Below are 11,313 nucleotides of genomic sequence, written 5' to 3' on the forward strand. Positions count from 1 at the left end.
TTCAGTATTGCATCACGTTAATTGAGTCATTTCAATGTCAGGATGTCGCTATTTGGAAATCTGCATTAATGTTGTCAATTATGGGATGCGCAACCCATTTCACCTATAGCGGATTGCTGCAATCACCAAGAAAAAAACCCCCAAACTATAAAAGGGGAACAGGAGAAGCGCACTGCTTAGTGGAATTAGAGACGGTACAATCTCACCACAATGTGGAGCCCAAACCTCATCTACCTTACTGTGCTCATCATATGCAGCGCTCAGACTGGTAAGTGTGTCTATACCTGTATGTAAGGAGGAGATGACACTGCTGTGTGCACTGTGCTGTGTATACAGGTCATGGTGTAGTAGTGTGAGGAGGAGATGACACTGCTGTGTGCACTGTGCTGTGTATACAGGTCAAGGTGCAGTAGTGTGAGGAGGAGATGACACTGCTGTGTGCACTGTGCTGTGTATACAGGTCATGGTGTAGTAGTGTGAGGAGGAGATGACACTGCTGTGTGCACTGTGCTGTGTATACAGGTCATGGTGTAGTAGTGTGAGGAGGAGATGACACTGCTGTGTGCACTGTGCTGTGTATACAGGTCATGGTGTAGTAGTGTGAGGAGGAGATGACACTGCTGTGTGCACTGTGCTGCGTATACAGGTCATGGTGTAGTAGTGTGAGGAGATGACACTGCTGTGTGCACTGTGCTGTGTATACAGGTCATGGTGTAGTAGTGTGAGGAGGAGATGACACTGCTGTGTGCACTGTGCTGTATATACAGGTCATGGTGTAGTAGTGTGAGGAGGAGATGACACTGCTGTGTGCACTGTGCTGTGTATACAGGTCATGGTGTAGCAGTATGAGGAGGAGATGACACTGCTGTGTGCACTGTGCTGTGTATACAGGTCATGGTGTAGCAGTATGAGGAGGAGATGACACTGCTGTGTGCACTGTGCTGTGTATACAGGTCATGGTGTAGCAGTATGAGGAGGAGATGACACTGCTGTGTGCACTGTGCTGTGTATACAGGTCATGGTGTAGTAGTATGAGGAGGAGATGACACTGCTGTGTGCACTGTGCTGTGTATACAGGTCATGGTGTAATAGTGTGAGGAGGAGATGACACTGCTGTGTGCACTGTGCTGTGTATACAGGTCATGGTGTAATAGTGTGAGGAGGAGATGACACTGCTGTGTGCACTGTGCTGTGTATACAGGTCATGGTGTAGCAGTATGAGGAGGAGATGACACTGCTGTGTGCACTGTGCTGTGTATACAGGTCATGGTGTAGTAGTGTGAGGAGGAGATGACACTGCTGTGTGCACTGTGCTGTGTATACAGGTCCTGGTGTAGTAGTGTGAGGAGGAGGAGATGACACTGCTGTGTGCACTGTGCTGTGTATACAGGTCATGGTGTAATAGTGTGAGGAGGAGATGACACTGCTGTGTGCACTGTGCTGTGTATACAGGTCATGGTGTAGTAGTATGAGGATGAGGGGACACTGCTGTGTGCACTGTGCTGTGTATACAGGTCATGGTGTAGTAGTGTGAGGAGGAGATGACACTGCTGTGTGCACTGTGCTGTGTATACAGGTCATGGTGTAGTAGTGTGAGGAGGAGATGACACTGCTGTGTGCACTGTGCTGTGTATACAGGTCATGGTGTAGTAGTGTGAGGAGGAGATGACACTGCTGTGTGCACTGTGCTGTGTATACAGGTCCTGGTGTAGTAGTGTGAGGAGGAGGAGATGACACTGCTGTGTGCACTGTGCTGTGTATACAGGTCATGGTGTAATAGTGTGAGGAGGAGATGACACTGCTGTGTGCACTGTGCTGTGTATACAGGTCATGGTGTAGTAGTATGAGGATGAGGGGACACTGCTGTGTGCACTGTGCTGTGTATACAGGTCATGGTGTAGTAGTGTGAGGAGGAGATGACACTGCTGTGTGCACTGTGCTGTGTATACAGGTCATGGTGTAGTAGTGTGAGGAGGAGATGACACTGCTGTGTGCACTGTGCTGTGTATACAGGTCATGGTGTAGTAGTGTGAGGAGGAGATGACACTGCTATGTGCACTGTGCTGTGTATACAGGTCCTGGTGTAGTAGTGTGAGGAGGAGATGACACTGCTCTGTGCACTGTGCTGTGTATACAGGTCATGGTGTAGTAGTGTGAGGAGAAGGTGACACTGCTGTGTGCACTGTACTGTGTATACAGGTCATGGTGTAGTAGTGTGAGGAGGAGGTGACACTGCTGTGTGCACTGTACTGTGTATACAGGTCATGGTGTAGTAGTGTGAGGAGGAGATGACACTGCTGTGTGCACTGTGCTGTGTATACAGGTCATGGTGTAGTAGTATGAGGAGGAGATGACACTGCTGTGTGCACTGTGCTGTGTATACAGGTCATGGTGTAGTAGTGTGAGGAGGAGATGACACTGCTGTGTGCACTGTGCTGTGTATACAGGTCATGGTGTAGTAGTATGAGGAGGAGATGACACTGCTGTGTGCACTGTGCTGTGTATACAGGTCATGGAGTAGTAGTGTGAGGAGGTGGTGACACTGCTGTGTGCACTGTGCTGTGTATACAGGTCATGGTGTAGTAGTATGAGGAGGAGATGACACTGCTATGTGCACTGTACTGTGTATACAGGTCATGGTGTAGTAGTGTGAGGAGGAGATGACACTGCTGTGTGCACTGTGCTGTGTATACAGGTCATGGTGTAGTAGTATGAGGAGGAGATGACACTGCTGTGTGCACTGTGCTGTGTATACAGGTCATGGTGTAGTAGTGTGAGGAGGAGATGACACTGCTGTGTGCACTGTGCTGTGTATACAGGTCCTGGTGTAGTAGTGTGAGGAGGAGATGACACTGCTGTGTGCACTGTGCTGTGTATACAGGTCATGGTGTAGTAGTGTGAGGAGGAGATGACACTGCTGTGTGCACTGTGCTGTGTATACAGGTCATGGTGTAGTAGTATGAGGAGGAGATGACACTGCTGTGTGCACTGTGCTGTGTATACAGGTCATGGTGTAGTAGTGTGAGGAGGAGATGACACTGCTGTGTGCACTGTGCTGTGTATACAGGTCATGGTGTAATAGTGTGAGGAGGAGATGACACTGCTGTGTGCACTGTGCTGTGTATACAGGTCATGGTGTAGTAGTGTGAGGAGGAGGTGACACTGCTGTGTGCACTGTGCTGTGTATACAGGTCATGGTGTAATAGTGTGAGGAGGAGATGGCACTGCTGTGTGCACTGTGCTGTGTATACAGGTCATGGTGTAGTAGTGTGAGGAGGAGATGACACTGCTGTGTGCATTGTGCTGTGTATACAGGTCATGGGGTAGTAGTGTGAGGAGGAGATGACACTGCTATGTGCACTGTGCTGTGTATACAGGTCATGGATTGGGACCAATTTCCATTAAACCACCAGCTGTTGATGCAATAAGCGTCAAGAAAATTTCCGTGGATGCAGCGTGTGATCAGATTGGCCTTCACAGCCATTGTCTTGAAATCCATCGCGTCAACTGCCAGTGGTTCAATGAAGTCTGAGCTGGCAGATCAAATGCACCCGCTGCCGTGACACCCCCGAGCTCACAGTACCTCCGGCCACTGACCCTCCTGAGCCGCTCCCCAGCAGTGACACCACCTCCTCCGACCCCCTCAGTATCACCGACCCTGCCACCTGTGACCCCACCACTGCTGCCCCGGTAAGCCAGGATTATAAGATGTAACCCCATTATCCCCCCAGTTTTGGGAGGAAAAAAAAGTGTGTGTTATAAGCCGTGAAATACGGTATATACAGTATATATACACTGGGCACAGTCATTTACAACAGAAAAGGGCGTTCCCCAAACTTCCCACAAAGCTGGAAGCTACAATTATCCAAAATGTCTTGTGCTGAAGAATTAAGATTTCCCTTCTTTGAACTAAGGAGGCCGACCCCTGATTACAAGCCGATAGCATTATTCCTCCAAACCCTTACAGACGGGGGTCTCAGTTCTGCTCCTGGTGTATATAGTATGTGATGTATCTTCTCTTTGCAGTAACGCCCCTGACGTGCTTTCAATGTGAAAATCAGTGTAACAGTTTCCTTAAATCCACTTGTTCCGAGGGATTTTACTGCTTTTCATTCTCCTTTATCCAAGGTGAGTACATAACATAAGCTCTATACGTATTGGGTTTTTTTCATGTGCTGGGTTGTAGGTTTTATTTTTTTTTGTGTGTGTGTCATTATGGGGGAGGGGAAACATGGAACATTTTGATTTTTTTTAATTGCATTTTTTGAAGCCAAGAGAACTCCCAAAACTTGCGAATTTTGTCATTTCATTTATTTTTTGCTATGCTGTATTATTTATGTACTTTTCGATTGTGACAGATGGAACATTTAAAGGGAACCTGTCACCAGATTTGGGGCCTATAAGCTTCGGTGACCACCACCGGGCTCCTATATACAGCATTCTAACATGCTGTATATAAGAGCCCAGGCTGCTGTGTAGAACATAAAAAACACATATAATACTCACCTGGGGGTGGTCCAATGTGTGTCGTGGCTCTCCAGTCCGGCACCGCCTCTCTCCGGTCCGGCACCTACTCTCTCCGGTCCAGAACCTCCTCTCTCCGGTTCGGTACCTCCCCTCTCTGGTCCAGCACCTCCTCTCTCTCCGGTCTGGCACCGCCTCTCTCCGGTCCGGCACCTCCTCTCTCCGGTCTGGCACCTCCTCTCTCCGGTCCGGCACCTCCTCTCTCCGGTCCGGCACCTCCTCTCTCCGGTCCGGCACCTCCTCTCTCCGGTCCGGCACCTCCTCTCTCCGGTCTGGCACCGCCTAGCACCTCCTCTCTCCGGTCCGGCACCTCCTCTTTCCGGTTCGGTACCTCCCCTCTCTGGTCCAGCACCTCCTCTCTCTCCGGTCTGGCACCGCCTATCTCTGGTCCGGCACCTCCTCTCTCCGGCACCATCCTCCTTCTTCTGAGGCCCATGTGCATGACGCGTCCTATGTCATCCACACAGTCCAGAATTGTGGCGCTGCGGAGGCGCACTTCGATCTGCCCTGCTCAGGGCAGATCAAAGTATTGTAGTGCGCATGCGTGGGGGTGTTTAACCTTTCTTCACACCTGCCCTCAGCATGGCAGATCAAAGTGTGCCTGCACAGGATCGTAATGCCGGCCTGGGCTAGTAGAAGGAAGACGGAGATCGCAGCAGAGAGGAGGCGCCGGACCGGTGAGAGGAGACGCTGGACAGAACACCCCCCCTAGGTGAGTATTATAGAAGTGATTTTTACGTTCTACACAACGGCCTGGGCCCTTATATACAGTATTCTGGAATGCTGTATATAAGAGCCCACTGGTGGTGGCCACAGCTTACGGTCGCTAAATCTGGTGACAGCTTCCCTTTAAGTATGCATCAATAACAAATTTGCTTATTTTTGCATATCTTTATTTTTGCATAGGGATGTATTTTTTTTTTTCAATTAACAGTTATAAAATAATGTTTTATTCACTTTTCACTTTCTTCTAAGTCCTCAGAATGATCGCTTGAGTTGCCTGCTGTAGTACAATAAATTCACCGTATAGTGAATACTAAACTCCTATGCTGGCTTCAAAGGAGTACCAAGATGATAACGATGGGGGACTTCTGTAAGGCCATCTCTGCCAAAGTAACCCATTGGCACCCCACGACAGTTCTAATGGACACCCATAACTATTTAATAGAGGCATCAAAATGGTTAAACAGGGAGAATCGGAGCTAGGGACTCATTACTGGGGGTCTGACTGAAGGAGCCTCCATCAGGCTCGAGCATGGGGCTATGAAATGTTGTGTTAGAATGACTGAGAGACTCGGAAGACAGGTCTCCACTCCGTTCCACCAAGTACCACAGTTCCATGGGAGATCCAGAGACCCATTCTTGAGATCCGTGGAGGCCCCACAGGTTGGACTCCAGAGATGACCAAGTTATCTTCTACCCTGAGCCTGGGTGATAACTTGTCGAGTTTGACAATCCCATTCAATGGTGCATCCTTGTAGGAAATTTGAAGCCTCTGCAATCCTGAAGTGACAGTAATGCGGTGGGGATGACTGAAAGGGAGACACTAGGCTGACCCTCAGACTAAGCGAACCCTAGGCTTTCCCTCAACCCAGAGGTACGCTTAAAGGCAACAGGGTCTGGGTCCCCAATGTCATCCTGTCCTTGTCCCTGATAGTAAGACCCCCCTATTACTGTCACTTCAGTGACAGATGGATAGTTGATGAAATATCTCCTATAAATGCCGTAAATCAGCGTCTTACAATGTGAGTTCATTCTGTTGCAGATAACACTAATATTACACTAAAAGGTTGCACTCCGCGGCATTGGTGTCTTGCGCGCCCTCCTGTGATACCAAAAGGTGTTTCATACAAGTCAAGTTGCTGTGACACGGATCTGTGCAATTCTGCCGTTACCAACAAGATGTCCCTCATCGCGGCTGGCTCCCTGGTCCTGGTGTCTCTCTATGCTTCCAGGTTTTGATCCGGTCTCCTGATTTACCAGCTTGTATTATACACTTCATCTTTCTTTGTACCTTGCGGAGGACACATGGTATTTATACTCGTATTACCTATGCTTATCCAATAAAACAAATTCTGGATATATATTTTTGTCATTATTGCTTATCTACCTCCAAAATCTGCCGCCTCCAGTCCCAAATCCCCTGTCCATTTTCTACAAACAGCATGATTGTCACACAGACCTCACCCTGATGTGATTTGTGTGACATCAGGGTGACACATACCGGAGGAAATACAGGTCACTGAGAAATAAATGTATTTTTATACTTACCTGTCGCCTGTGCTGCTGTTGCTTCCGGGCCTGCTCATTATGCTCATGAATATTCACTGCACTGACTGCGGACCCGGAAGCAAGTGTCTCAGCAGCCCCGGAGACAGATAAGTATACAAGTTCATGCTGTCCATGTGCTATATGGATGTCACATGAACACACATGCGGATGGACATATGTACCTACACCACAGACCATGCAAAATATTTGTTTTTTTTGCATGGTCGTGTGAAGCGAGCTTTAGGCACTGGCGGATTATAACATGGGAGGTTTGGGTAGCCATATTACTAACCAAAATAACTTGGTGTAAAATAAAAACAAGAGAACCAACCATCAGGCTTTTGCAATATAAACTATAGGCAGTGCCATAATGGCGCTAGGATGTTGATTAAAATGATATCTTTAGTGCACAAATCCAAGGCTTTATTGCAGAATAATCCTTGTTCAATACTTCAGAAATCACGTCTTCGGTGCACTGTCTTGAGCATCGGGGTGGGACTTTGTGGGTCGGGTCCTCTGTAATGATTCCTCCTCCTGCCCTGCTCCCTTTTCTTTATTTAAATTTTGCCCCCTGCGTCATTCACACAGAGGCCTCCTTTGCGTTCTTACGCAAGCGCACTTTGATCTACCCGGCTGAGGGCAAATCAAAGTATTGTAGTGCGCATGCGCAGGTGGTCTTTGACTTTTTATCTTGTCTGTGCATTACAGTACATTGCTCTTCCCTCAGTTGGGCAGATGAAAGAGCGCATGCGAAAGAACGCAAAAGAGGCCTCTGTATATGATGTAGGATGTGTCATGCACATGGGGCAGGGCAGCAGGACAGTGATCACACAAGATGGAAGAGGCGCCGGACCGAGAATAGTGACACCCATCTGACTGGACCAGCCTCTGGGTGAGTATTATAAAGGTGTTTTTTACGTTATATAGAGCGGCCTGGGCTCTTATATATAGTACTATTATATATGTGACGCCCTGGCAAAACTAGGTAGTCATAGAGGTTGTACAAATCACTCTGGTACAATACTCCATCCTCCTTGACAGTCCAACACAAACCCACACCCAGGTGCACAACACCAGCCAGTAAAGCCTAGTCACCCCCCATGACAATAGGGACACACCAGTGGGCGGGACCAGGCGGATGGGAGCACCCACCTAGGGGTTTTGAGGTGTTCTGGGAGGGAACACGACAGTTGAGTGGAGTTGAGCTCAGAGAAAGAACAGTACTGACAGCTGAGGAGAGAGGAGTGTGGAGTGACAGCGGAGTCAGGGGTAGGGGCCCCTGGACTACTGGACTAGATGGCAGACGGCAAGCAGGACCACAGGCGACGCAGATCCGGTAACGGGAAATCTTAAGTGGACCGGGACAGGGTTGTATCCCACCGGGGCCGATAGTGGGAATCCGGTCCGGAGGCCGTGCACAGTCGAGGTGCCTGGACCCTAGGACGAGGAAGGTTGCAAGCCCCTTGTTAATTAACCAGCCGGGGACAACGTTTCAGGCCTTGTTCCACCGTAAGCTCAGAGAGGGAAACAGAAGCCCAACGCGGGGGATAGGGTATCCGCCAGAACCCACAGAGTTCCTGAGGGTCAGATTTCGCGGGCCACAGCTCCCAAACATACACAGTACCGGGAGTTGACTTCCCCGTTCCAAGCAGCGTTGTCCCATTGAAGACACAAACACAGAGTGCAGGTGGAAGGGACCCCTGTTTGCTACACCCAGCTGTGGGACCCGAATACACCCGCCGGAGGCGACCGGTCACTGGCAATTTGGTTTACCATTGTGTGCAATTCTTTAGAACTGTGAGTACACCATTCATCGCCGGTCCAACCGTGCATGACACTCACCGCAGCCATTACACCCGTTCCCCTGGGCCCCGGGACTACACCTCCCCTACCTGTGGAGGGGATTCCATCATGCTGCCCCGCTCCATCAGCCCCGGGCGTCCCATCACCAGGCAGCGGCGGTGCTACCAACTCTCACCGCAACCCACGGGTGGCGTCACTGACAAACCAAATCCCCTGTAAAAACCCCCTTTCCTACTGTTGTGAGGACGGACGGCTGTACGAGCCCGAGTCCGGCTACCACTCAAGCCGCAGTAACAAACCCGAATCTGAGCAACCCCTGCAGTGGCCCGGCCCCTGTCCGCAACATTTACAAGTGACATGGCGATATCACGCTACTGTGTCTGTGGGAAGGTGCCATATTCCGGGTCTCCAAATTATCAATTCTCAACTGCAGCACTGCTATCTAAGATATAAGGAAGGATCAGAAAACCAAGCTACCTATGAACATAAGTCCAGATACAGTAGTTACTTGCCGTGAGTCCTTGGCCAGTGCAGATATCTGGAGCTGTGTCCATGGGTGAGATGACGTTCTGATCCTTGGACACCAGCAGTAGTGCTGGAGCCGAGTGTTGTTGATTATATATGCACCGTATGTGTCTCCTTTTTTCTTTTAGTTTTCTCCGTGTTGCCTGCTGTGTTTCGTTAATGTTTTCCTTGGCGTCTCACATTATATAATACTATTTTTTGGAGTGGTGCGATATCGCCACCTTCTGCCGAGCTCTTGTCATTTTCATCAGTCATCCATCTTCATGGCCATTTATTGTCAGTTGCTCTTTATATACACAAATCTTTTAAAATATATGGGATTTTCCGATTTTGGAATTCCTTGACCCCCGACTGCATTTTGTGTTTTTTTTTTTTTTTTTTTTAAAACAAACAAACTGTGCACCACATTAGAGAAAAAATTCCTTCCCGACTCCACATACGGCAATCAGACGAGTGCCCTGGATCACCGCCCCATTAGAGAATCTAGTGCACATAATATGTAATATATTTTTCAAGAAAGGCAACAAGGCCTCTCTTAAGGCCACTTTACAAGCAAAGATATCGCTAGCGATGTCGCTAGTGATCGCAACCGCCCCCGTCGTGCGTGCGTCACGGGCAAATCGCTGCCTGTGGCAAACAATATCGCTAGTACGCGTCACACGCACATACCTTCCCAACGACGTCGCTGTGGCCGGCGAACAAACTCTTTTTTAAGGGGGAGGTTCGTGCGGCGTCACAGCGACGTCACACAGCAGGCCACCAATAGAAGCGGAGGGGCGGAGAGCAGCCGCATTAACGTCACTCCCACCTCGTTGCCGGAGGACGCAGGAACGCTGTTGTTCGTCGTTCCCGTGGTGTCACACGTAGCGATGTGTGCTGCTGCGTCCAAAATTAGCAACGATATTTGGGAAAGGAACGACGTGTCAACAATCAACGATTTTTGCCGCTTTTCGGATGGTTAGCGGTCGCTTATAGGTGTCACACGCAACGACGTCGCTAACGACGCCGGATGTGCGTCACAAATTCCGTGACCCCGACGACATTTCGTCAGCTAAGTCGTTACGTGTAAAGCAGCCTTTACATTTTAGTATTGACTCAACCATTACAACATTATCTGGCAGAGAAACCCATAGTCTCTCTGCTCTAACAGTAAAGAATCTGCATCTGTGATTATGATTAAACCTCCTTTCCTCTAACCATAGTGGATGCCCCCTTGTCCCCATCACATGCCTAGGTGTACAAAGATCATTAGAGAGAGCTCTGTACTGTCTCCATATATTTGTACCTTGTATTAAGATCGCCCTCGTTTTTCCAAACTGAATAACCCCAAGTTTAATAACTTTTGCTATTGCTTGCCACCCATTCCCTTATTAACTTTGGTTGCTCTTTTCGGCACCTGCTCTAGTTCAGCTATGTCCTTCTTATACACCGGAGATCAAAATTATAAACAGTATTCTACGTGTGTTCGCATTAGTGACTTGTATTTTACGTTACGACTTGTACGTTCTTGTATGTTCTTCTCTTGAGCATCTATGCTTCTTTTAATGCATCCCATTATTTTATTAGCCTTGGCAGCAGCTGCCAGACACTGGTCAGTAAAGTTGAGTTTCCTGTTTACCCATACACCGAAGTCTTTTTCAGTGACTGTTTTACCCAGTGTTTTACAGTTAGGTACATAGTTTTAAATTTTATTACCTCTGCCCAAGTGAATGACCTCACATTTATCCACATTAAACTTCAATTGCCATTTCTCCGCCCAAGCCTCCAGCCTACACACATCCCTCTGCAATATTAAATTATCATCCTCTGTATTGATTACTGTGCAGAGTTCTGTATCATCAGCAAGTGATGATATGCAACTCTCAATGCCCCCTGCAAGGCCATTAATAAATCTGTTAAAAGGAAGAGGGCCCAATACTGACCCCCCATGGTACCCCAATGTTAACTGTGACCCAGTTTGAGTGTGTTCCATTTATAACCACCCTTAGTTTCCTATCACTAAACCAGTTCTTAACCCAGTTACACATATTTTCCCCTATTCCTATTAATCTCATTTTATGTATCAACCTTTTGTGTGGCACTTTGAAAAATCAAAACTCCAAGCACAAAAAATAAGGGGATTCAAAGCATGTTGACATATTGGTGCACCCAAAAGAGGAAGGTGTTGCAGCTGCCTCCTTTTTTATTCGA

Source organism: Anomaloglossus baeobatrachus, chromosome 9 (assembly GCF_048569485.1).
Source record: "Anomaloglossus baeobatrachus isolate aAnoBae1 chromosome 9, aAnoBae1.hap1, whole genome shotgun sequence".
NCBI classification, from domain to species: Eukaryota; Metazoa; Chordata; class Amphibia; order Anura; family Aromobatidae; genus Anomaloglossus; species Anomaloglossus baeobatrachus.